Source organism: Pelodiscus sinensis, chromosome 10 (genome assembly GCF_052426305.1).
Source record: "Pelodiscus sinensis isolate ZL-2025 chromosome 10, ASM5242630v1, whole genome shotgun sequence".
Classification (NCBI taxonomy): domain Eukaryota; kingdom Metazoa; phylum Chordata; order Testudines; family Trionychidae; genus Pelodiscus; species Pelodiscus sinensis.
The window spans coordinates 12731668-12757629 of NC_143061.1; the positions used below are offsets into that span (position 1 = coordinate 12731668).

General features: G+C 48.0%; 1 protein-coding gene across 11 annotated transcripts in view; it reads left to right on the forward strand.

Annotated features, from left to right (window-relative positions):
* Positions 1-25962, forward strand: part of TBL1XR1 (TBL1X/Y related 1) — a 216194-nt gene that overhangs the window by 49909 nt on the left and 140323 nt on the right. For 4 of the 11 annotated variants that reach the window (XM_075938007.2, XM_075938009.2, XM_075938003.2 and 1 more), the window contains one exon: positions 2395-2473. The exons of the other annotated variants lie outside the window; for them this stretch is intronic. The gene's annotated coding sequence lies outside the window, so the exon portion shown is untranslated. The remainder of the gene's footprint in view (positions 1-2394; positions 2474-25962) is intronic. 11 annotated transcript variants of the gene reach the window in all.

The window sequence follows — 25962 nt, forward strand, 5'->3', positions numbered from 1 at the left end:
CTGCCCAGATCTGAAGGTAACACCATTGCAGAAGTAAGGATTGCAGTACTGCATTTTACCCCTACAATAACCTTACAACCATCCTCTGCAATTTCTTTTGGATCAGGATCATCACAATTCCAGCACAGTGAAATTTCAGGTTTAAATAGCTGAAATCATAAAATTTAAAAAAAATCCTATAACTGAAATTGACTGAAAAGGACTGTGAATTTGGTAGGGTCCTAAATATAGGGGCCCAGGCATCCTATTATGGGAGTATGGAGAATCATAAAGTATCCCTGTCTAGTTGATGGGAGACCTGCAGGAAGAAGAGGTTTATTTAAATGTTAAATAAGTAATAAAGCATACAAGTCTATGGTAGTGCTTGTTAATGCACATGTCCATGTACATCGTGAGCCACGGGCAAAAGCAGCAGGAGGGGTCTTGAGAAGAGAGTGGAAGCAAATTATACAAATATGGATGAGGACAGATGTGGGAACAGCATTAAGTAGAATGGGAAAAACTGAAATAGCTGTGAAAAGTCCTTTATTATGACTTTGAAGCTGTTGATTATTGGAATGGGGCATGTTGATATAGATTTTTCATTATTATTATGAGATTTACCAGTATAGGAGGAGGTTCCAAAGTGTCTAATACTGCTACTTAAATGTAGTATCACATTTAAGACATCTAACATTGTATGTCATGTATCATGTAAGTGTAGCAAAATATCCACCAGTTGAAATACTGGCATTCTCATTAGAAGCTTAAAGAAAAGGTGCTCTTCTGCTGCTATGGGATTAAGTGGCAAAGTCATTCTGGAAGCTCATTTTATAATTGGCTAATAAGTCACACGTTGTATTATGGCTTACTGCATCCAGGGTAATACTGCCATCTTAGTACAACTAAGGATGTGAATGACTAGTCAACTATCCAATAAGCAAATGCTTCTCGGATAGTCGACAGACTAGTCGACTTGCCAATCCCCCTGGCTGCCCCATCAGAAAGAGGCAGCGGGCTTGGCAGGGATGAAGTGGAGAGGGTGCTTCAAAGCAGCAATGCCATGTGGAACTTGGGGTCAGTGGAGATTCCCCTGCTAACTGCAGGCTCCATGAGGTGCTGCTGCTTTGAAACACTGTGGGGAGCACAGGTCCAGTAGGGGACTGCTTGAGTCTCCCATTGGCCCCATGCTCCCTGCAGTGCTTTTGCCTTTGAAGTGTAGCGATGGCCCTGGGGCTGTTGCTATACTTCAAAGGCGGAAGCACCCTTATTGACTAATCGAATATCTGATGCAAATTGCATCGACTATTCGATTAGCCAGTTAACTTAAATTTAACATCCCTAAGTAGAATATAAACCCTCTTGGCTAGTTTATAAGAAGTTTGTAAAAATACAACACTGTTTTGAAATCTACTTTTTGTAGTAAGCTCGTTTCTGAATTAGACAAAAGGACTTGTTTTGTGCAGTCAATAAGGATGTAGTGAATAGCTATCACTCTACTGAACCCTGTCTCTTTAGATGAAGTGATGAAAACTACACTATTATTGGAATGAAAAAACAAAATAATTGAACTGGCGTATTGCCACATGATCAGTGTCTACCCCTTTGAAAATTAACATCTCAGCTTTGCTTCAGCCATTTGTTTTCTATAAATGACTGTTTCTTTTTCCTTTTCACATATGCAGCAGCAGGAGCTGCTTATTCTGTGACAACATTGTGTTCCATTGACACTAAATTTGAAATTTCCATGTGCTACTTCCCCTCCTTAAACAATTAGATACATTTCTCCTCTGTACCAAATTCTCAAAAATGTATTTGACAGCTCTGGAGGCTGAAGTCCTCTGGTCAACTGCATACCTGGTATAGTATGGTTAGAGGGGCAAATTCCATCATAGTTTGTCTTAAATGCAAGAAAGGATAGTCCAATATTTAACATGCTAGGCTCCTGTTTGGCAGACTTGCATTAGATTCTAACCTTTACTGCAGACATCCTATAAAAATTTTGGACAAGTTCAGATCCAAATTTTTAAATATATTTACATATTTCTCCACTTAACATAAGTCAGTTAGGTGTTACAATGCCTAAATACCTTTAAACCAGGCTTTAGTCTTTCTGTCTCTCAGTTCCCCATCTATGAAATGGGGGGAGGGGTAATGTACTTCCTTTCCTCACAAGGGTGTTGAGGATAAATAAAGGTAAATGAAAGATTGTGAAGTGTTCAGATTCTAAATAATAGGCACCATATAAGTTCATGAAATAAAATAAAATTGATAGAAATATAGACTTGATAGAAATATAGACAGACATGTTGGCTTGAAGAAACCACCTGTAGTTGAAAACCAGTGGCTGGCTTAAATACATAATTTCTGCTGAGTAGTATAATTTACTGTGTTTATTTTGTGGTTTTTTTGCAGATGGTGTGAAAGAAATGTGTAGTTCTTTGTCTTGGGCAAACATACTGTTTTTTTTTCACCTGTAGACTTACTACATAATGTGAGTTGATTATATTTCAATTAAAACTTCTTGGGTGTTTTCTTTAGACCTACTGAAACCATCATGATTTCCTGTTTTCATGTGGTTTGTCAGATCAAATAAATACACAGAAAGTAGGGAGTTTTTTTTAGCATGGCCTCTAGTATGCATAAATAGAACTGTATAAAATCAAATATAAAATTATTTTAACAGTAAAATGTTAGTGTTTTGGTAAATAACTTAATTTTATTTTAATTAAAACTGTGGCAGTATCACTATACGATTTCTGTCACCTCCCCCCCTCCTTCCCAATAAAATGCACATCTGTGTATATGTTGCTTGTGGTGGTGTAGTAGCTATGATGGCTCCATGATATTAGGGAGACCAGGTGGGTGAGGTAGGCCTAGTCTACAGTATATGGGAAGGCTGAAGTAAGAAATGCAACTTCGCTAAGTAAACTATGTATCTGGGGTCGATTTATTTTACATTGTGTTTCTGCGCTGTCTGCACTCTTTACTCCTCACTTCTCATGAGAAGCGGGAGTACTGGCGCAGATGGGAGCACCCTTAGAGTTTGATCTAGAGGGTCTATTCTGCTGAACCCTGGAAGATGGACTGCAGTAGCATCTACCTTCCATATAGTGTATATGTGCCCCTGGTGTGTGCTTTTTTGGGGGAGGGAGGTGAAAGAGACAAGTTTTTGAGCGACACAGATCTCTTATTCATGTCTGAGCTCTGTGTGGCTCAAAAACTTGTCTTTCACCAACAAAAGCTAGTTCAATAAAAAGACATTCCCTCACCCACCTTGTCTCTGTGTGTATGTTTTATACATGTGCACATGCATAATTTGTGTATGAAGTGTTTTTATAAATGTATGGCCTAAATTGTCAAAAGAGGCATGATTTTTTTTTTTTTAGATGCTCCAATTTTTTGGGTGGCAAACCTGAGATCTGTTGTATAAGCTCATGATTTTCAAAAACTGCTGAGCCAGAGTCACCTAGTTCCTTTAAGGTGTGTTAAAATTGGGTACAAAAAAATCTGCTAGTCACTTCTTAAAACTTAGGTTTGGCTGCCAATCAGTAAACCTTGTCACAAAATTACCTACTAAAATAGCTATCAAAGTGCCTTTAACTTTTTTATTTATTGGTACTGTTGTTTTTAAACACAGGCTTGAGTTACTTGACATCTGCTCTAATGAGTAGGAAAAAAATCTGCCAATAATATTTATTTAAGTATACCTGGAGCTAAGTTGCCTCTAAGTCGCATGGCTATGCAGCTTCCATTTAAAACCTGCGCAGGAGCTTGAGGCAGCAGCCGGGAGAAATCCCTCTGGCAGCAGCTCCAGGGTTTGGGGTCTAGCGAGGGGTGTGCCCCTCCTCATTGGCCTCAGCAGGGAGCTGTCATGGCTGGGCCCTTCTAGCGTAGACATCAAGCAGTCACAGGCAGTATAGAGGGGGGCCCCTCCTCATTGTTCCCAGCGCAGAGCTGTTGGGGAAGTTCTGTGCTGAGGCTAGCAGGAAGCAGCTAGCGCTGAAGGTGTGGCTCCTAGGTAAGGGTTCACTGGGCTCCGTGCGCTGCCTCCGCCCTGTGAGTGAGAGCAGCACGAACCACAGAGCCTTGTGCCCCACCCCAAGGATACTTGCTGATCACTTCTGGGGAACAGCTTGGTGCCCCAGCACAGGCAGGCACGGTGTTGGACTGAGCCATACTTGCGCGGCCCCACCCTGATTGGCATGGTATGGGGCGCTGTACCCCCGGGCAAGTGGCACATGCGCGGCTGCGCCCCTGAACGTGCAGCTCAAGTGCGGCCCCACCCCCGGGCGCGCAGCACCCCTTACCACTTCAGTCAGGTGCCCCCCATAGGTTGGCACCCCGGGCAGCTGCCCGGCTAGCCCCCCCCGTAATCCGGCCCTGGGCAGGCACCAGGCATCCTGCCTTAGTGCTGTTGCCCAGGAAGCCCCAACTCCCTGCTCCACCCTGAACCCCCCCACCCAACCTGGAGCCATGTTCTGCAACCCAACTATCTCATCCCCAGGCTCATCCCAAATCCTACACTCCCTCCTGCATCCAAACCCATAACCCTAAGCTCCTCCCAAAAATCTCAAGCTCCCCTCCTTCAACTCAGCCAGAGCTTTACAGTAGAAATAATTTTGTAAGCAGTTTTAGGTGAGACCATTACGGGTCTATATGTACAAAATTAGGGATGTAAAATTTTGATTATCTGGCTAATCGAATAGTTGGTACAGTTTGCATTGACTAGTTGATAAGGGCACTTCCGCCTTTGAAATGTAGTAATAGGCCCGGGGCTGTTGCTAAACTTTAAAGGTGAAAGTGCTGTGAGAAGCACGTGGCCAGCAGGGGACTCAAGCAGTCTGCCACTGGCCTCGTGCTCCCTGCGTCTTTCAAAGCGGCAGCACCGCATGGAGCCCGGGGGTCTGCTGGGGAGTGCTCCATGTTGCGCTGCCGCTTTGAAATGCTGAGTGCAGAATTTCAAAGCAGCACCACATGGAACCCAGAGTCTGGCCCTAGACTCTGTGCAGCACTGCTGATTTGAAACACCTCCTCCAATTCCCCACCCCTTTTGTTGCCTCTTTCTGATAGAGGCAGTAAGGGGGAGGGGAAAAGCGACTACTCGACTAGCCTGAGCATTTGCTTATCAGATAGTCGACTAGTCATTCACATCCCTGTACGAAATAGCTGAAAACATGCTTTAGTGATATTACCATGACAAGAAATCTTTTGTGTCCAGTCAAAACAGATTTTTAATTGTAAACAATGCAGCATGTTCATTTGTATGGATTGCTGCAGTTGGATTTTCACACATAATGTGGTGGTCATGGTTATGTTTGTCAGTAGTGTAAAATTTTAGCGTGAATTGTGATTGCTAAATAATTGGTCATCAACATTTCTGTTACTTTGCATTAGAAGAGAACTGTGGTTCAAGAAATCTGAGTGTTAAATAAACAGCACATTGGGTGACTCTTTACTCATCAAAGAAAGAGGAACCAAGGAAGAACAGAATGTGATTTTTATTGCCAATTATCATTATACTATGACAATAACAGACTCGTTATGCCCTTTTAGAACTATACAGTTTAAAAATAAACTTTCCATTACATTCCTCTTTCAAATTGTGTGTCTGCCTGCAGATGTGTGGTGTTAGGAAATAAAGTCATGGAAGTTTGTGACTGGATAGCTTCCCTCTCCTAACATACTGACATTACATGTCCTGTTCCGTGGTCTCCTTCCTCCCTGCTGTTTCCGTGGCCAGGCTGTGCGATTGCCTCCCTTCCCACTGCTCTGGGGCTGGGGAGGCTGGAGCCACGTGGCCTGTATCCTCCCTGCTGCTCCTGGGGCCGTGCATCCTCTTCACTCCCTTCTGTTCCAGGGATGTTGGGGTGCATGCATGCGCTCTTCCCTTCCCCGTGGTAGTGGTGGGGCCGTGCATCCTCTTCCCTCCCCACTGCTGGGGCACGTGTGTGCTCTTCCCTTGCCCATGAGGTGGGAGGGTAGGGGGAGGACACATACGCACAGCATGTTGCTGCTCCTCCTCCCCTTCCTGTGGTGTGGGTGGGACCTCTGCAGAAGTAGTGGGGGCTTGCCTCTCCCTAGAAATTTCTCAAGTCTTCTAAATGTTCTCTCCTTTTAAAACAGTATAGATTACACTGCCCCTCTCCATTTTTTTTCCAGTTTTCCAGCAGAAATCATTGGAGATTCTTTTTATAGAGTGAAGAGCAGATAACATTAGAGATTGGGTAAAGGAAACAAGACTAGAGTCCTTCCTTAGTAGTTCTCATTGTGTTCGGCCATCATGGAAGCAGTTATGAACACATTATTAGTCTGTTTTTCTTTTTGGTATTCATGTTGCATCTGAGATATCTACGGCTTCTGTTTAAACATAAACAGGACAGGCTTCTGGTCCTAAAGGAGCTTAAAATCTAACATGGAAGGATACCACACAATTTTTTAATGACCTGGTTAATAAGGAAATATTTTATAGGTTAAAAGGTTTAATCTGTGAGAGCTGGGAGTGCCTCCTCAAGGTGTAAACTGGGCACACTTTGAGAGTAGGATCCCTGAGGCTTTGTCTACACTGCAGGGTTTTTGTGCAAGAAGCTTTTTGCGGAAGAGATCTTCGGCAAAAACTTTTGTGCAAAAGTGCGTCCACACCTCAAAAGCGAATTGCAAAAGTGATGTGCTTTTGTGCAAGAGAGCGTCCACACTGCATGGATGCTCTTGCACAAGAAAGCTCAGATTGCCATTAACAGAATAGCCATCAGAGCACCTGTGCTTTTTTTGATAGGCTCCTTTTGCATAAGAAACCCCTGCAGAGCGTCCACATGTGACTTTTTGCACAAGAGCTGTAGCGCAAAAAGCAGTTATTCCTCTTGGGAAGAAGAATAACTCTACCGACAAAAGCCCTCTCTCCTGTCGATTTACTGTTTTTGCCCCCTCCCCCCCAAAAAAACGCTTGAGGTGTGGACGCTCAGCCGTTTTTGCGCAAAAACCTTGTAGAGTGGCCATCACTAGAAAGAAGAAGCTACAGTAGTCTTTAAACCTTGATTTGAGGACATGAGTAACTCTGCCAGAGATTAGGAATGTGTGGCATGTTCTTTGTTGTTTGTTTTTTTTAAACAGGAGTGGGTGGGTGAGGTTCAGTGTGCAGGATGTTGGACTAAATAATCACGATGGTCCCTTCTGACTTTAAAGGCTATGAGTCAATGAATACAGTAATGTCTATGGAGAGAGGTGAAGCAAGAAGAACTCTAGCCTTTGTGGGAAACTTAGGCTCTCTTTCAGACGTCTTGTAATTATTATTCTGAATAAATGAGTGAAAATATGTGCAGTCTCATTCAAACTCCAGTGTAGTCAACAGGAGTCTTAAGGGGGAATGGGGTCAGCCTGTAGAAATAATCATCTCTTTATCCCAGAAATGATCGAATTGGAATAAGTTTGTATTTTCTTGATTGACGTTATAGAAAATGCTATAAAGAGAGAACAACAATCTCTCCTTGTTGATCAGTTTTTCTTTCATAAAGGATTTTCTGAGTCTGTAAAGATTTTTCTTCTGTCCTTGTGACATCGGGTGCTTTTAATCATCTTCATTCCACTTTTGGTTATGTGTCCTCTTTGTTTTATAAAGACATGATTGGTAAATCCATAATCCTTTCATTTTTGAATTTTAAATTTTGATGAAAACTAAATGTAGTCAGTGACTCTTTTTCAGTTGTCTCCTTAGTTTGTGGGCCACAAGCTCTTCTGCACCCCCAATATATGTTTAGTTGTCCACATATGGCAATGTGTATTATCTTAACTGCAAAGTAGTTTTTGTTTGGTAAGTTATCTGTGTGTGTTTGTAGTTGATCACTTTTGTTTAATAGCACTTTCTATTACATGGCACTGTGGTCTCCTAGGAGAAAAGGATTTGCTCCTGGTGCTCTAATGAGTTGTTTTTCTTAGCTTTCTCAAATAGTGGCCCATTCTTAGAAACAGGCCAGTAAGCGTACATTCACACCAGAATAAGTACATCAGAATTTGGCAGACTGATTCTGCCTTGTTCGGAAATATCTCCGGCATTGAGCTGAATAAAAGTGAACCCGACAGCAATTTGATCGAGCCAAAGTGGTAATTAGATGCCAATCCAGTCGTGTTTGATACTCTTATGCATTTTCTATCTAGGGATTCCAGTGTGCCTGAGCTTGATTGCTTCACAGAAAGAAATGACTCAGCAGTATGCTAATCACCCAATATCTCTAAATCAGGAATAAACTAAAATGCTATATGAGACTTTGGGGGCAATGATCTAAAAAGATGCAAAGTCACTAAAAGAGTAAAATTTGTCCAAAACTAGTCAGAAGGCCACATCAGCTAACCAGGGGGAAATTTCCTATTTTCTTGCCTCTCACTTTCCTGGTGGTAATGCAAGCCACATTATGAAATACGCCCTTAAAAAAAAAAAAAAGGATAAATCTTGTAGTTTTCAAAATCCTTTCAGAAAATATTATTCTGGAAGTGAGAAAAATCCTCAGTGCCCACTAAGGATGTTAAATTTAGATTAGTCGATAAAATGAATAGTCGATGCATTTTGTATTGACTAGACAACAAGGGCACCTCCACCTTTGAAATGTAGTAAGAGCCCTGCTGGTTCTAGCTACATTTCAAAAGCAGAGCACATGCAGGGAGCACGGGGCTGGTGGGTGTTCGCACTTTGCTTTTGAAAGGTACAAGAGCCCTGCTCTTGCTATATTTCAAAGGTGGAAGTACCACCAGTTCCCCACTGTGCTCCTGCCTTCCTACCTCCACAGAGATGGTTCTCAGGGTCTTGCTCCCCCCTTGATGCTTCTCTCTATAGAGGCAGCAGAGAGGGGAGGGGAGAAAGAAAGCGACTAATTGAGTCAACTAGTCACTAACATCCCTAATGCCCACAGGCATTCCAGAAAAAGAAAAAACTGGGACTCGAGTCCCTGTCACCATGTGACCTGATTTGAAAATTTGGATCCTGATGGGCACTTGCGCTTTCCTGCAACATAAATGTTTAATACTATTAATAATCCTTTACTGGCCATAGGAAAATGGGGAACAAATTTTGCCACACTCAGTAGTAAATATCACAGTGTAAGATTGCTTTAAAATTGTATTCTTTAATTATTGAAGTACCAGAAATGATATAGAGAAGGAACTAGCCAGAAGCAGTTAGTTGAATGAGGGTGGCTGCTGTGATCTTGATAATAAATATGCAGCTTTTCTTTATTCAAAGTTAATATTTGGGCTACTGCTACACTGCACTGCTCTTGCACAGAAGCCTATGGAAATGAACAGCAAATTAGCATATTGCTGCATTTCATTTGCATAATTAATTAGGGGCCGTTTTTGCGCAAGAGTCTTTTGTGCAAAAAGGAGCTGTGTAGACAGCTCCTTTTTGCGCAAAACCCCCTCTTGGGCAAGAGCTGTTCTTCCTGAAAAAATGAGGAAGTATGGCTCTTGCGCAAGAGGGGGTTTTTGTGCAAAAAGGAGCTGTCTACACAGCTCTTTTTTGCATAAAGCCTCTTGTGCAATAAAGATCCCTATTTAATTATGCAAATAAAGTGTGACAATATGCTAATCCACGCTTCATTTGCATTCACTTTTGCCCAAGAGAAGTGCAGTGTAGATGTAGCTTTGGAGAAGACCTTGCTGCTGGAATAGGAGGGGTGTAGTTCTGTCAGGTATATAATGAAGGAAGTTATGGCCCACAAACAAGTGGACTCTAATCTGAATACACATGGTGGAGAAAGGGTATTTACCATACAGTGTACTTAAGAGGGATGACCGTGTGTATGGTTGTCTTCTTCTTCCACACTTCATAAATGGCAAATAATACATTTCAAGTATTGTTCTGTTTATACTAGAAGTGAATTTATTCCAGACTTTCCAGTTTACTTTATAATTTTGTTTATACTCTCCCCCCGCCCCTCCAAAAAAGCCAATAATCACCTTTCTTTTTCGAGTGGTTGCTCATGTTCATTCGAATTAGGTGTGTGCACCACGTACACTGCGTCTTCTGGAGCGTTTTCCCTAGTGGTACCCGTAGCGCCAGCAGGGCGCCTCCTGGAGTGGCGCCGCCATGGCGGGGCATAAGTACCTCTGCCGGCGCTCCCCCACCTCAGTTCTGCCCGTGACGGTTGTTGGAGCGTGTCTCTCTCTTAGATCAGTTAATGGTTCCCGTTTCTCTTAGCATTGTAGTTAGTTCTAAATAGTTCAATGAGTTAGATAGTTAGTGTCTCTTTGTTTTTTTCCCTTCTCTCCCTTTGGGGGTGAGGAATGTAAGGGCCGCAAGGCTTTAAGGCGTGCGTTGTCTGGGCAAAGTTCATGCCCAGAGGAGACCCTCACAACAGCTGTCTGAAGTGTCTGGGTGAGGGCCATCTTAAAGATGCCTATAAGATCTGCAAGTCTTTTAAGCCGCGCACTAAGAGGGAGAGAGACTCTCTCGTCTAAAACTTCTCCTCATGGAGGCGGTTTTACAGCTGGCACCGGCTGGGCACTCTGCAGTGCGCAGTGCACCAGCGTCGACGCGAGTTGCTCCATCCCGAGGCCGGGCCTCGACACTGAAGGCCCGGCATCGGTCTCACTCTCCGGCACCGAAGAGGTCAAGAACGTCTCATGGTAGGTCTCCGAGCCGGATGTCCAAGTCGAGCCTACGCTGCAGTGCTGAGTCTCCGGTGCGCACGTCCTCATCCACCATGGGGCGGCGTAAGTGAGCAGGACGTTTGTCCAGTCCAGGGCAACTACCCTTGCACCGCCCCTCCACGCCGGACACCTTTGAGGTGGCGCATGACCTCATTAGCCTCATTAGTCGTCGGTTGAGGCGGAAGGGTCGAGGTCGCCTACGCCGGAGGCCGTGTTGGCTCCGGCCTCGCCTCCGCACCGGCATGACCAGACGGCACCAGCCACTTATGCAGTGGGACCGTCCCCTGTGGGACCAGTACCGCTTGCCTCCTCATCGGTGCCGGTCTCGACACAGGCCGCCAGGCTTCACTCAGCGCCCGACTGAGCGCGACCCTCCACAGTGCTGGGACCTCTCCCAGACCCTGTCTTGGCTGCACTGGTGCCGTATCACTCTGGCCTTGTGGCAGTGTCTACGGCACCGTCATCATCGACGCTGGTGCTGAGCAGCTTTCCGGGGTGCTGTTCCAGTTGTCTGCACTGGGCCCTTCGGCATCAGCCTCTTCAGCACCGATGCACACTTTGGCACTGTCGCAGGCACTGGCATCGGCCCCGTGGGCCTTACCAGTACAGCCATCGCCGGGGACGTTGGCTTCTTCGGGGTTCGTCTCGCAGCCGGTACCGACTTCGGCAATGCAGCCATGTTCCGTGTCGGCACCGGGACTGGTTCTCCCCATGCCACAACTGGCTGCACCCTGGGCACTGGGGCTTGTCCTTCCGGCATCAACTCCACTCCCGGCACCGGGACCTGTTCTCTCGGTGTCGCAACAGGCACCGCTAACGGCACTGGGACCGGTCTTCCTGGCGCTGGCACGCCCTCATTGGGCGCATGCGGGCAAACCTGAGTCCGTGGCCAGGTTTGCCCCTCCATCGGTGACAGGACATTCGTCATCTGCGCGTCCCTGGACGGAGTCTGACTACTCGTCGGATTCTGATGCGGCATCGTTCAGGTTGGAGTCCTTGGGAGCTTCCTCAGTTCATAGATCCCGTTCCAGGCACCGATGTGATTGTTCGTGGGTGCAGCAGACTTGGCCACCTCAACCACAATGGCCTTTCTGGATGCCGTTGGCTTGCCACCAGTGGCAGGGGCCTGTGCCCTCCACTGTGGTGTCAGGAGCCTCTGGGCGCCCAACGCAACCATCGGCGTCACTGTCGTGACTCCCTCCTTCTCCCCAGAGGTAGCTTGCTTCGGATGCCGCGGCTGAGCCACAGGCCTTGGTACCAGAGCCGCTTCCGCAAGCAGTACCGCCTGCCCAACCGGCGCCTCAACCGGTTCCTACGCTGGGCCCAGCACCGACCCAGGAGTCGTCCTCATCATCGTCTCCTGATGAATCCTTGGCGGATCCCTCATTGGCATTGCTTACTATGGATGCCCAAGTGCATCAGGAGCTGCTTAGGCTTCTGGCCTCCAATCTGGGCGTCCCTGTGGAGCCATTAGTAGAGGACACGGACCTCATGATTGACAGTCTTTTGGACGATGCGCCTGCCTGCTTGGCTTTGCCACTTAATAAAACCGTGGCCAAGATTACCAATGCCCTGTGGCAGACGCCGGTGACCCTGACCCCTACCTTAAAGGGAGTCGAGAGGCGCTACTACGTTCCCCAGTCGAGGCACGAACACCTGTACTCCCAACCTGTTCCGGGGTCCTTGGTTGTTCAGGCTGCGGCCCAAAGGGAGAGGCTTCCCCAGCTGGGGCCGTCCCCAAAAGCTAGGGAGCCCAAGCACCTTGACCTGATGGGCCGTAAGGTGTATGCCACTGGCGGGGTGCAACTCCACATTGCTAACCAGCAAGTGATGCTGAGTCGTTATGCTTTTAATACCTGACATGCCGTGGATAAGTTTAAGGACAAGCTGCCTACCGAGGCCTTTCAGAAGTTTGCGGCTATGACCTCTGAGGGCAGAACCATCGCCCGCACGACCCTCCAGGCTTCCCTGGACGCTGTCGACTCTGCAGTCCTCACCATGGCGTCAGGTGTGGTTATGTGCCATGGTGCCTGGCTGCAGGTGTCTGGAATACCTCTGGACATCCAAACTATGATCCAAGACCTGCTGTTTGACTGGAAAGCCTTGTTTTCGGAGCACACGGACTCCAGGCTGCATACACTTAAGAACATGAGGTCTACCCTTCGGTCCTTGGGGATTCACACGCCGGCCCCTCAGCGTTGTCAGCTGCCCTACAGACAGCAGGGGAGAACGCAGTCTTAGGTCCCACGTGGGGATTACTGGAGACGCTGTCCTCGTGCTCCCAGTGGCGGTGTGGGGGCGTCTGCGGGTCCCTCATCCACAAGGAGTCGTCGACGCTGCCCGAGAGGGGACAACCCCCGTGGGGCTGGTCAAGGTCCCTCCCAGCAGCACAAGCACCAATTTTGACGGGCTGCTAGAGAGTCGCGCACCAGCCTCCCGCTCTGGCCCTCTGTTTGGGGCCAGGTTATCCTGGTTTGCTCGGGCCTGGGCAGAAATCATGACTGATGCCTGGGTCCTAAGGATAGTCAGGAGTGGCTATACCATCCCTTTTTTGGGCTCTCCCCCTTCCAACCCGCCTGCCCACGCCTCTCACACTCCGCCAGGAGGTGCTGGCACTCCTCCAAAAGGGAGCTGTGGAGAGGGTCCCTTCACATCTGGAGGGCAAGGGGTTTTACTCCAGATATTTCATTGTCCCGAAACTCAAGGGCAAGGTTCATCCCATCTTGGATTTTATGACCTCCTTGTTGAGGTCCCTGAGATCTAAGTTCAGGATGGTAACCCTGGCTTCTGTCATTCCGGTTTTACAGTTAGGAGACTGGTATGCAACTCTCGATCTCAAGGATGCTTACTTCCATGTGGTAATACGACCCAGCCACAGGAGGTTTCTCCGTTTTATTGTTTCCTGATGCCACTTCCAATTTACAGTGCTCCCATTTGGCCTTTCAGCAGCACCGAGGGTCTTTACAAAATGCATGGCAGTCATAGCGGCGTTCCTTCTCAAAAAAGGGGTATATGTTTTTCCATACCTCGACGACTGGCTAATTCATGGTCGTTCCTACGAACAAGTGAAGGCCCGTGTTTCCCTCACAAGGGCCCTCTTTGTAAGGCTGAGACTCATTCTAAACGAGGAAAAGTCATAGTTGACTCCCTCTCAACACCTCGAATTCGTAGGTTCCCTCCTGGACACCAGGGTGGCGAGAGCACTCCTCCCCAGAATCAGGTTCCTGTCCATAGTGGAGCTGGTCTCCGAATTAACTCAGTTCCCTATCACGACTGTTCGGGTCTGCTCGAGGTTGCTGGGTCACATGGCAGCGTGAATGTACGTGGTGCGCCATTCCCGAATGAGGCTCAGGCCTCTGCAGACCTGGTTGGCAAGGGCATTCAACCAGTCCAGGGGGTCTCTAGGACACGTTTCTCACAGTGCCTCCAGAGGTGATAGCCTCCTTGCAATGGTGGACCCAGGAGGCGGTGGTGTACAATGGGGTTCCCTTCACCGTACTTCCCCCCTCGCTTACACTGGTCACAGATGCTTCCGACCTGGGTTGGGGAGCACACCTGGGATGTCACAGGATCCAGAGTCTCTGGTCCGCTGTAGAGTGAGCTCTGCGCATAAATGTCCAGGAGCTTAGGGAAGTCAGGAGAGCACACGAGACCTTCCTGTCGAAGCTCTCTCGCTGCTCTGTCCTGGTCCATCTGGACAACACGGTGGCTGTCTTTTACCTCAACAGGCAGGGGGGAGCCCGGTCGCCTCCCCTCTGCCGCGAGGCCCTGTGCCTCTGGGAACTGTGCGTAGAGCACGACATAGGTTTGCACGCAGAGTACCTGCTGGGGTACAAAAACTTACTGGCCGATGCTCTGAGCAGGTCCTTCGGAGCCCACAAGTGGTCTCTCAAGGACTTGGCTCTTCGTCAGATCTTCCGCAGATGGGGCTGTCCCCTTCTAGACCTGTTTGCCCCGGCACACGACATCAAGTGCCAGGGTTACTGCTTTCTGTTGGGGCTGGAGGAACACTCCTGGGGGGATACCATGACGGTGACGTGGCTGGCGGGCATCCTCTATGCTTTTCCTCCATTTCTCCTAATTCCCAGGGGTCTGACCAGGGTCAAGACCTTCAGGTCCACGGTCATCCTGATAGCCCCTCGGTGGCCCAGACAATTCTGGTTCCCTATACTGGTGGATATGCTCAGCGAGGAGCCTATAACGCTCCTGCCGGTTCGGGATCTCCTGACCCAACCTTGGGATGGGGGGACCATGGTTCACCTGAATCTCAGCTCTGTCCACCTGACGGCCTGGTTTATCCATGGCTGACCCAACCAGAAAGGGAATGTTCCCAGGAGGTACAGATGGTGCTCCTAAGTAGTAGGAAACCGTCTACCAGGCGGTCGTACGCAGCCAAGTGGCGGCGGTTCTCGTCTTGGGCGTCCAGAAGGGGAGTGCACCCGTCCTGTGTACCTGTCTCATCCATTCTGGACTACCTCTTTGAACTTAGGACCAGTGGCCTCTCTACCTCCTCTATCAAAGTCCATGTGGCATCTCTCTCTGCCTTCCATGTTGGTTTGGCAGGAGTTTCTCTGTTTTCTGACCCTGTGGTCAAAAGGTTCCTTAAGGGTTTGGATAAGTTGTATCCCTCGGTTAGACCCCCCCTCTTCCTGCTTGGGACCTCAACCTCGTGTTGTCTAGACTTGTGTCGCCCCCCTTTGAGCCGCTGGTCACGTGTTCTTTGAAGCACCTCTCTATGAAGGTTGCATTCATTGTGGCCATTACGTCGGCTCGCAGGGTCTCCGAGCTGAGGGCGTTAACTGTAAGCCCGCCCTACCTAGTGTTTTCTGACAATAATGTGAGGCTCCGACCTCATCCTGCCTTTCTCCCCAAGGTGGTGTCACGGTTCCATTTGTCCCAAGAAATTTACCTCATGGTTTTCTTTCCAAAGTCCCACGCCTCCCCTTAAGAGCAAGTGCTCCATTCCCGGGATGCTAGACGTGCGCTAGCCTTTTATATTGATAGGACTAAACCCTTTTGCTGATCCACACAATTGTTTATCGCTTCACTGACAGGATAAAAGGACTCCCCGTATCGACCCAGAGGTTGTCCAATTGGGTTGCAGGGTGTATCAGGGAGTGTTATGCCTTGGCCGGGAAAGTCCCGTCCTGGGTTACAGCACATTCCACCAGGGCGCAGGCGTCCTCTGTAGCCTTTGGGGCGCAGGTTCCAATCACTGAAATCTGCAGGGCAGCCACGTAGTCGTCGCTCCATACCTTTAAGGCGCACTACGCGCTAGCACAGCAGGCTAGGGAGGACGCAGGGGTGGGCTCTGAGGTCCTCAGCTCTGTATTGTAAATATGTTTGTTTATCTGTGTCACATTGCACTTTCTACAGTTTTCTGTGTTCGTTTGGTTCAATAAATTTGTTTGGATTGTTCAACTTTCGTGGACTACTCTTTCTGAGTGCTCCGACCCCTCCCTCTCCTCGCTCCAGCCCAGCTGCCCTGCACTCAGAGCAGGGAGGCTGCGCCTACCTCCAGCTGTGCTGGAGAAAGCTTCCGGGGCTCAGCGCAGGGCAGCCAGGCTGGAGCGAAGAGAAGCGGCTGCCTGGCCAGCTGGCTGTGGCTTTCAGCCCGAAGGAAGCTGAACTGCGCTCCAGCTGATCTGTCGGCTTCTCCTCTGTTCCTGCCCACGTGGAGCGTGGTACACCCTGGCTGAGTGCCATGGCCAGGTGGCCTAGCAGCCATGGCGCTTAGCCAAGGTGCTCCACGTGGGCAGGCGCAGAGGAGAAGCTGCCCGATCAGCTGGAGTGCATGGCAGCCTCTTTCAGCTGAAAGCGGCAGCTAGCTGGCCAGGGTGTTTCAGATCTCCTGACCTCCCAGCTGTCACCATTCTGCAGCTACTCACCTGTGTTGTTGCTCGGTGAGTAGCTGTTGCTCAAATGAAGGAATCAAATGTAAATGTACTGCGCAGGCGCGTAGTTTGGAGAGGGCTCAAGATCGACTCTTAGAGCCCCTGAGATCGACCGGTAGATCGCGAGCTACCGGTTGGTGACCAGGGCTGTAAGGGTATGTCTACACAGCAACATTATTTCGAAATAACTGCCTGCTGTGTAGATGCAGACTAAGTTATTTAGAAATAATGACGAAATACTGTCAAGCTGGAGGACTACTTACTCCGACTCCTGTAACCCTCATTGTATGAGGAGGAAGAGTGCTCTTTTTCAAATAAGTGCTGTGTAGACACTCACAATTTCAAAATAAGCTATGTAATTGACATAGCTCAATTTGCATAGCTTATTTCCAGTTAAGCCCTGCTGTGTAGACACACTCTTAAGAGGCCAAAATCCATAACTGTGTCCCTGCCAAAGGATCCGAGTTTCTTCTTTTACATCATTTTCTAAATTCTCTGATTGTCTGGGCTGTGACTGAACTAGCTGAACAACAGCACCCTTGATTGGCACCTGCTAAGAGGGTAAGTGTTTGGACCTTTTGGGACATAAAATGTTTTCCACGTGTAGCCTTCAATTCAGGTTTATGTACTGTCAGGTGTTATTACTAAGTTCAAGGCCTTTGCCAATACCTTGACTCAAAAGTTAGGCTTATTGAAGAAAAGAAACTGGTAGCCAAGATAGCTCTCCAATTGGAAGTGGATGCAGTAGATGCCTCTTGCAGGGCTATGACTGTCATGATAGTTATGCATTGAGACTTGGCTGCATTCCTCTGCTTTTGTGAGAAAGATGTAGAACACTAATGAAGACCGTACTTTCAATGACTTTCATCTTTTAACCAAAAGATGGATGCATAGCTCCATACCCTCAAGGACTCCAGGGCCACCCTTTGTTCAGTGGGCAGCTATACTCTACCCCCAAGGTGCAAATTCCACCAGCTGTCATCCACCCGTGCTACAGGTTGCCCCATTTCTATCCTCCAAAAACCTCATGAGCCCCTGAGGAAACACCAAAAGACTCAGAGCTCTCACCTCATGTGGCACCCTTTATAGGCTTTGATGTCATAGTTAAAACCTCCACCCAAGAGATATTTGAGGTGGACCCCATAGCCACCAACCTCATGACTACCTACTTCCCTTGGACAGTTGTCGAGCACTCTTTTCCCATGCTTTCAGTGTGGTAATGGACAAATGGGCAGTGAATATCATCCACCATGGCTATATGATCAAATGATCACGCTACCACCTCCGAGACCATCCTCCCATTTCCTCTTCAGCAACATCTCTCATGACAGTATCCTCACCCAAGAAGTGAACTCCTTATTACATATGGAGAAGTAGAAAAAATTCTCCCAGAGTACCAGGGAATAGGGTTTTACTCAACTTATTCCCTGATACCCAAGAAGAGAGACGGGTGACAACCAGGCCTCGATCTCTGTGATCTCAGTTGCTTCATTCACAATCTTAAGTTTTGTATGTTCAGACTGGCAGTAATTATTCCATCTTTAGAAAGAGATACGTAGTTAACTGGTCTCGATATGAAAGATATAGATATCTATTTGGCCCAACGATGGGCAACCTAGGCTAGTGAGTAGGCCACATGTATGGCCCTCCCTCATCTCAGTGGTCCCCAAGAATGTCATAAGAAGATGGTCTCCCAGAATAGGGTAGTTTTCCTAACTGCACTTTCGTCCGTAGAATTTGTGAAGTGTACTGATTGAACTGTAGTAGTGCTTTCATTGGATGCAGAGGGAGCACACAGCTTTCAGTCAATGTTCTGTGCATTCATCACTTTAGTAATGCTGATAGGGGAAAAAAAAATATGCGGACAGAAACCAGCAGAATCAGTCAACTCTGCACTTTGGGCAACAGTAAACAAAATGTCTTGCAGGCCACATATAGAATACTTATGGGCCACATGCGGCTTTCAGGCCACACGTTGCCCACCACTGGTCACCATCATAGATGTTTTCCTGAGGTTCATTTGGTACTAGGGATATTAGATATTGGGTAATTGAATAGTTGCGTAACCACAAAAAATATTGTCGCTTACGTGACTATTGGATAGTCCCTGGTGGTAGGGTTGGCAGCCAGTGTGTTCCCAGTTGCACTCCCGAGGTGCCCCTTGCCACCCCACATTACTGAAAGGTGAGCCGGCTGCCTGTCACCCCACAGTACTGTGTCTGACACAGAGGCAGCAGCGTGGGGTGGCAGCAGCCCCTGTCCCTGGGACAGTCTGTGTGAAGAGCTCAGACCCCCGCCATGGACAGGGGTTGCTGCCACAAAGCAGCCTTTGATTGCAGCAGGACCAAGCTCACTGCGGTCAGAGGCTGTTCTGTGGAGCTTGGCATGCTGAGGATAGAAGCTGTTTGCGGCGGTCTCCCTGGTCCCCAAGCTGGTGCCTCTGATGGAGGTAGCAGCGGGGGGGAAGAGGGAGGCTAGGCAGGGCAGGTGGCACCACAGAGCCAATTATGCGGAGCGAATATATACCGGGAGCTGTGAGTGGCGTGTGGCAGGCAGTAGGGATCTAAGAAACTAGTCGACTAGTGATGCGACTAGTTGCCTCCTCCCCCTTTACTGCCTCGAACAGTGAGAGGTTAGCAAGGGGGGGAGCAGGAGCCGTTTTCCCCCCAGCACCATCTCCGCTGGGTCAGGGGAGGTAGAGGCACAGCAGAAACAGTGTGAGCAGGAACTGAAGCAGTCACTGATTGCGCTGCTTCTGCTGCGATTCTGCTTTTGAAATGTACGAGAGCCCCGGTGCCAGCTAAGGCTAAGGTGCCGCAAGGAGCACGGGGCTAGTGGGGACTCCCCCGCTGGCCCTGCACTCCCTGTGGCACATCAGCCTTTGAAATGTACAAGATCCCTAATGGGGTTCTTGTACATTTCAAAAGGAAGTCCCGCGCTCCCTGGGGGGGCATCCGCTTTTGAAGTGTAACAAGAGCCCGGTAGGGCTCTAGCTACAGTTGAAAGGTGAAGGCACCTTTATAGACTAATTGAGTAGTTGATGGAAATCCCATTGACTGTTCAATTACTTAATTAATCTAAATTTAACATCCCTAGCAGGTGGATCTGGTGCTCATGGGGAGCTGGTTTTCAAGCTAATTCTTTATGGGCACCGGCTTTCACTTCCCTCCCCCTACACGCACACACTTTGCTGCCTCTGATACAGAGGCACCAATGGGGAGGTGGGGTGGAATTCATGTACTAGACAAAATTAACCGATAAGCTTAGGCTTATCGATTAATCATATAGTTGACTACATACTGACATCTGTAATGAGCAGGGCTTGACAAATAATACAATCTACTCGCTACGGGCGAGTAGATTGTAACCCGGAAGAGCCGGGTTTGGGCGATCTGCGCTATTTTCAATTCATGGTGCTGCCCACCATTTTCAGTTCATGGTGCTCCCCTTTGGAATGGCCACCATCCTTGCAAGAGAATTTTGTCATTGCAGCCTATGTCAGACATTATGGGGTCCCCATGTTCCACGTCTCAACTGATTTTAGTCACCTTATCTGAGCAAGAAGCCCAAGCATCAACTTCCTTTAATCATTTACAGTCCGTTTTAACACTGAGAAATCAATCCTAGCCTCTGGACAATATCTGGACTTCATAGAGACTACAATTAATTTGGTCAGGACATAGGCCCACTTATAGAAAGGCGGGTTCTACACAATGAGTAGCGTGTTATGTCCTGTCCTATGTGCCAGCCAGTGCTTGCCCTTCTGGGTCACATGGGCTTGTGCACTTGTGTGACCCGTTTCACAAACTTCCACCTTTGCTACCTTCACAGGTGGCTCCAGTCTGTTTACATACCATGCAGTCACTCCTTGGATTTTGCACAGATTATTTCCACCAAGGTATTGTCATTTTTCCAGTAGTGGATGGATGTACATCATGTATACTTCAGGTTCCCTTCCCATCCTTCTCTCCAGACAAGACAATCATCACTGATACATTGCTTTTGGGTTAGGGAGCTCCTATGGATGATTCCATGATATGGGCGTATGGTCTTCCTGAAAATCCAGGAAGCATATACTGTGATAGGGTCAGGTTTGGAAAGAGTGCTAGAATAAAAGTATGTGAGCTTTAGACTAAGTAGGTCTGTGTTCCCTGGGTAGATTGGCAGAAGCTGGCCTAGAACCAGATGGAACTTTCCAGAAACAGTCTGGACAACCAGGCCAGTTAGAACACCTAGACCTATGTGCTCAGCCAGAGCTTTATGATACATATCCTGGAACTCCGAGCTGTAAGAAAGCCATGCCAATCCTTTCTTTTATTCATTTGTTCCCATCACATTCTCATCTTGTCAGACAATACCATCACTGTTCTCAGTATCAACAAACGGGAATAAGATTGACTGACTGATTCTGCACATACTGGCCAGTATCTGGAATTGTTGCTCAGTCACCACATCATCTTCTCAGCAGCTTATCTTAGAGTGACACAAAATGCATTCACAGATTTGTTCAGCAGACATTTTGTGATTGACCATGAATAGGAACGTCACAATTCAGTAATACATGATATCGTCACTCGAAGGGGAGACACTGACCCGCTTTCTTCAGAAACCAACAGCAAATGCATCACATGCTGGTCCAGTGGAGGTCTCAGTCACCACTCTAAGGGTGATGTTCTCCTGGTCATACCAATTCAACTATATCTTCCCTCCTCTGCTGCTCCTTCCACAGATATAGCACAAGCTCCGATGAGACAGAGCAAAGGTCATTCTGATTGCTTCTTGCTAGCCGAAACAATTCTAGTTTTCAGTCACCTCTGTATGTCAACCTGTGCTCTTATGTGCCTCCATAACTTCTCTGACCTGCTGACCCAATACAAGCATGATCAGGTATCCCAATCCACATGTTACAGCCAATAAAATCATCCATTTAAAATTTGTATACATGTCCACCAACCCTCTCCCCCCCCCCCCTTTTTTTTTAATACTGGCCTATAGAAGAATTATGCACAGGTATGCATCCATACATGAAAACAAATTCCTGCTCCGTTGGCAATTTTGTTCCATATTGGTGGTAAAAGGTGGGGATAGAGAATGGGGAGGTGGTAAAAGGTGGGGATAGAGAATGAGGAGGTGAAACAGGCCAGGTATTATTCATCTCCATATTTACATTTTCTCATCATGTATTTCTGGGATGATGAATCTCCTGCCAGCAGGCCAGATTCTGCCTACGGCTTGCCTGGGTCTGGGCTGACCCGTGAGGCTTAGGGCTCTCCTTTCACCCCTCCACAGTGAGATGAGCTGGTGCTGATGTTCCAGCCAGGGGTGGGTGTATGTGTGTGGGTGTGGGGAGTGCACCGAGGCTCTGTTATTTTTCTTTAGGGTTAGGAGCAAGATCATGGCGAGAGAGAACTGGATACAGAATTTCAGGATAAATGTTTCTTATATTTCTTCTACAGAGAATGGAGAGTTTACAGAGAGTGGAGAGTTTAAGTTCTTCAATCTTTTATGTTCCAGTGTTCAAATACTTAAATAAAAGATGGTAACTTTCCTAGACCTTACTATATCAGATATTTATGTAATATCAGCATTTTACTGCCAAAATCTGTATGTTGTGTAGCACTTAATGAGACTTCTTGTTGTGTCATTTAACGTCAAAGTACTATTTAAAAAGGAATGCAGGTGTAAAATAGGAAATAGGGTTTATTTATTTATTAGGCAAATTAAGGACATGCCATGATATTTGGTGACTGAAATACCAAATAAAAACTAAATGTAATATGTGGGTTGTTTTTGACAACTTTGTTTATATTGCTCTTTTTGTTACAGAAATAAACAGTTGTGAGTTTGATTAGCATATTTTATTGTTACCCACCACAGACAGCAGTAAAATGCAATAGAGTGATACAATCTTTATGAAAAAAAAAATCTGTATGTTGGGACTAAAAATGATGAAAGGAGTAAATACAGAATACTTGTTAGACATTTATCACAATTTTTTTTGTTTCTAAAGTCATCTCATCATGGGGATTTTAAAACCATGGTTAGATAAAGCTGATCTGAGTGGCCTAGGCTATTAGTGGCTCTGGTAAAATCAAGCTGAAGGCAGGATGGAAGAAAGTGTATGAGAGGCAAGAGCATATTTGTAGTTGTAATAAGGATTACATAGCACATTTCATCTAAAAATTCTATGTAGACATTGACTTCCAGGACCCTTTTCAAGTTTTTATGCATTACTGTGCCCATTTCAGAGATGGGGAAGGGGAAATGAGAGAAATTAAATGACTTGCTGAAAGCTGGACAACAAGTATTAGACTGATCAGTGAACAGGTCCAAGGAATACAGGAGCTCTAAGCGTGATTCTATTACAGTAGTCCCCAATACGGTACCCGTGGGTGTCGTGGTGCCTGCAGGTGCCACGGCCCCTGCCAGGCCATTTCTGTGCATCCGCCAAGTGATCAGGGCCGGCCCCGCCACCGGGCACACGGCGCATGGGCGGTACCAGTCCCTGGGCGCATGAGTGGTGCCAGCCCCGGGTGCGCAGCACATGGTTGGTGCTGGCCCCGGGCATGGCGGTTAGGTGGCCCCGCCCCTGGATGCACGGTGCGAAGTCTGTGTCGGCCCTGGGCACGCAGCACATGGGTGGCCCCGCCCCTGGGTGAGTGGCGCAAGGGCTGTGTCAGCCCTGGGCTTGCAGCGTATGGGTGGTGCCGACCCAGGTGTGCAGCATGGGTGCTGCCAGCTCCTGAGCACGTGGCACAGGCGCCGGCTCCGGGCACACAGCGCATGAGCGGTGGCGGCCCTGCCCCCGGGAGCACGGGACATGGGCTGATCTGGCCCTGGGTGCGCAGTGTATGGACGGCCCCACCCCTGGGTGTGCAGCACAGTTGTGGCGCCAGCCCTGGGAGTGTGGCGCATGGGTGGCGCCAGCTCCGGGCACACAGCGTATGGGTGGCCCCGCCCCCTGGCGCGTGTGCAGCCCCAAAAGGTTGGGGACCACTGGTCTACTAGATTACAGTGGCACAGACACGTTAATGTGAATAGAAAGATTTCACCAAGCCTTGAAGACAACTGCTAAGGGACTCTAGCAAACATCCTCTGAGAGGGGATTCCAGAGACCAGTGCTTCTCAAACTTTTTGACCCGTGGCCTAGCTGGCTCAATACAAACCTTTCTGTGGACCACCAGTTGCTAATGGACACTCACTGTTAATTACGTAATTATGCCCAAGCAATTTTGCTAGCACTGCAGTGAGGGAGAATGGTTTAATTTAACCAGTAAGAAAGGAAATATTAATTTAAATTATTCAACAGATTAAGACTTTTAAATTTCTCATGCTAGTTTATCAAACTTCATTCTAAATTAACTACAATATTAATTTATGCCCAACACAAAATGTTTTCTTTATTTATGGCAGAGGTGGGGAGCCTTTTGTGTATCGGGGGCCACTGACCCACAGAAAAATCAGTTGGGGACCACACAAGTAAGAACCAAAAAAAACCAACCAACCAAAAACCCTTCCAAAAACTACCACTCACTGATGTGGCCCCCAACTGAATCGCCTCACTCCTCTGGCGCTCCAGCCACATGGGGGGGAAGGGGAGGGACAGGGAGGATTGCGATTCAGGGCCAGATTTACTCTTCTGGGGTTCCAGGATGAGGGGTTCAGTGTGCCGGACAGGGTTGCCAGTGAGTGGGATGGGGTGAGAGTGCAGGATCTTGGCAAGAGATGGGGTGTAGGAGGGGGTGAGGGTGTGAGCTCTTTGTGGGAGGGAGAGTGTGAGGTCTGGGTGGGAGGTAAAATGCAGGAGCAAGCTGGGAGTAGGGTGTCTGGCCAGGGGGAAGGGAGCAAGAGCAAAGGGAAGGTGCAATGTGTGTCCAGGAGGGAGGGTGCAGGGGCAAGGGTGGGGGTAGGGTTTCTGGTGAAGAGAGAGGGAGCAGGAGCAGGAGCAGACTGGGGGAAGGGTGTCTGACTGGGTGTGACATAGTGGGGATTGTGTTCACTGTTTGCTTTTTTATTCTGTGTGTGATTCCTACTGTCCTGTGCTGCTCTGTAGTAACTCTGTGTGTATGTGTGTGCAGTGCCCAGCGAGGGATGGGATCTTTGGGTGAGAACTCCTGAGGGGGAAGGCACATAGTGAATGGCCCAGTCCTTCCTCTCATCCGACCCTAGGGGGAAGATGCAACCAGTGATAGTCAGATAATACCTTGGGCCCCAGAATCTGAATAAAAGAGAACACAAGAACAGCTATAATGGGTCAGACCAACGGTCCATCCGTTCCAGTGTTCTCTCTGCCAGCAGTGGCCAATACCAGATGTCCCAGAGGGAGGGAACACAACAGGTAATCCTCATGTAATCCCTCCCTGTTGTCCGCCTCCAGAGAAACAGAGGCTAGGGACACCATTCCTATCTGTCCTGGCTAATAGCCATTGATGGACCGATGGACCTAACCTCCATGAATCTATCTAGCTCTCTTTAACGCTGTTAAAGTCCTAGCCTTCATCACATCCTGTGGCAAGGAGTTCCACAGGTTGACTGTGCACTGCTGAAGAAACTTCCTTTTGTTTGTTTTAAAGCTGCTGCCTATTAATTTCATTTGGTGACCTCTAGTTCTTATATTGTGGGAATAAGTAAATAACTTTTCCTTATTCACTTTTTCCATACCAGTCATGAATTTATAGATCTCTATCATATCCCCCCTTAGCTCCTCTTTTCTAAGTTGAGTCCAAGTCTATTTTTAATCTCTCTTCATATGGGACCCATTCCAAACCCCAATCATTTCTGTTGCACTTTTCTGAACCTTTTCCAGTGCCAATATATCTTTTTTGAGATGAGGTGACCACATCAGGAGGGGGCGGGGCTGTGTAGAGGGCTGGGGGTGTGAGTTCAGTTTTTCAGCTGGCTTAGAGAAAAGGGAGTCTAGCTGTCTTGGGGGCTGGCAGGGCTCTAGAGCCCTGACTATGAGCCCCCTATCCCCAGGATGGATTGTACTGGCTGCTTCTGGTTCTTGTAACAACAAGTCTTTGCTGCGCTGTGTCCCTATCAATGAATAAACTGTCTGTTCTACTTGCTGGCCGAGAGTCACATCTGACTGAGGATGGGGGTCTAGGGCTTGGTGACTCCCTCTACACTCCATTACACCAGGGGAAGGGTGTAGGAGCAAGGGGGTGTGCAGGAGCAAGCTGTGGGTATGGGGTTTTAGTGGGGAGAGAGGGTGAATGAAGGTATTTGGTGCAGTCTGGGCATGAGGGGGGACACTTACCTGGCTTCTCAGCTCCCCCTCCCCCCGTTGCTCTCAGGGATGGCCACCAGCTACTCCCATTGGCCACAGTTCTGACCAAGGAGAGCAGTGGAGCAAGCCTCCAGGCAGTGTGCTACTGTTTCTCCCAGTGGAAGAGGGGGAAGAATGGCAGCATGTGGAACCGCTTGCTCTGCCTCTCTCTACGAGTCGGGT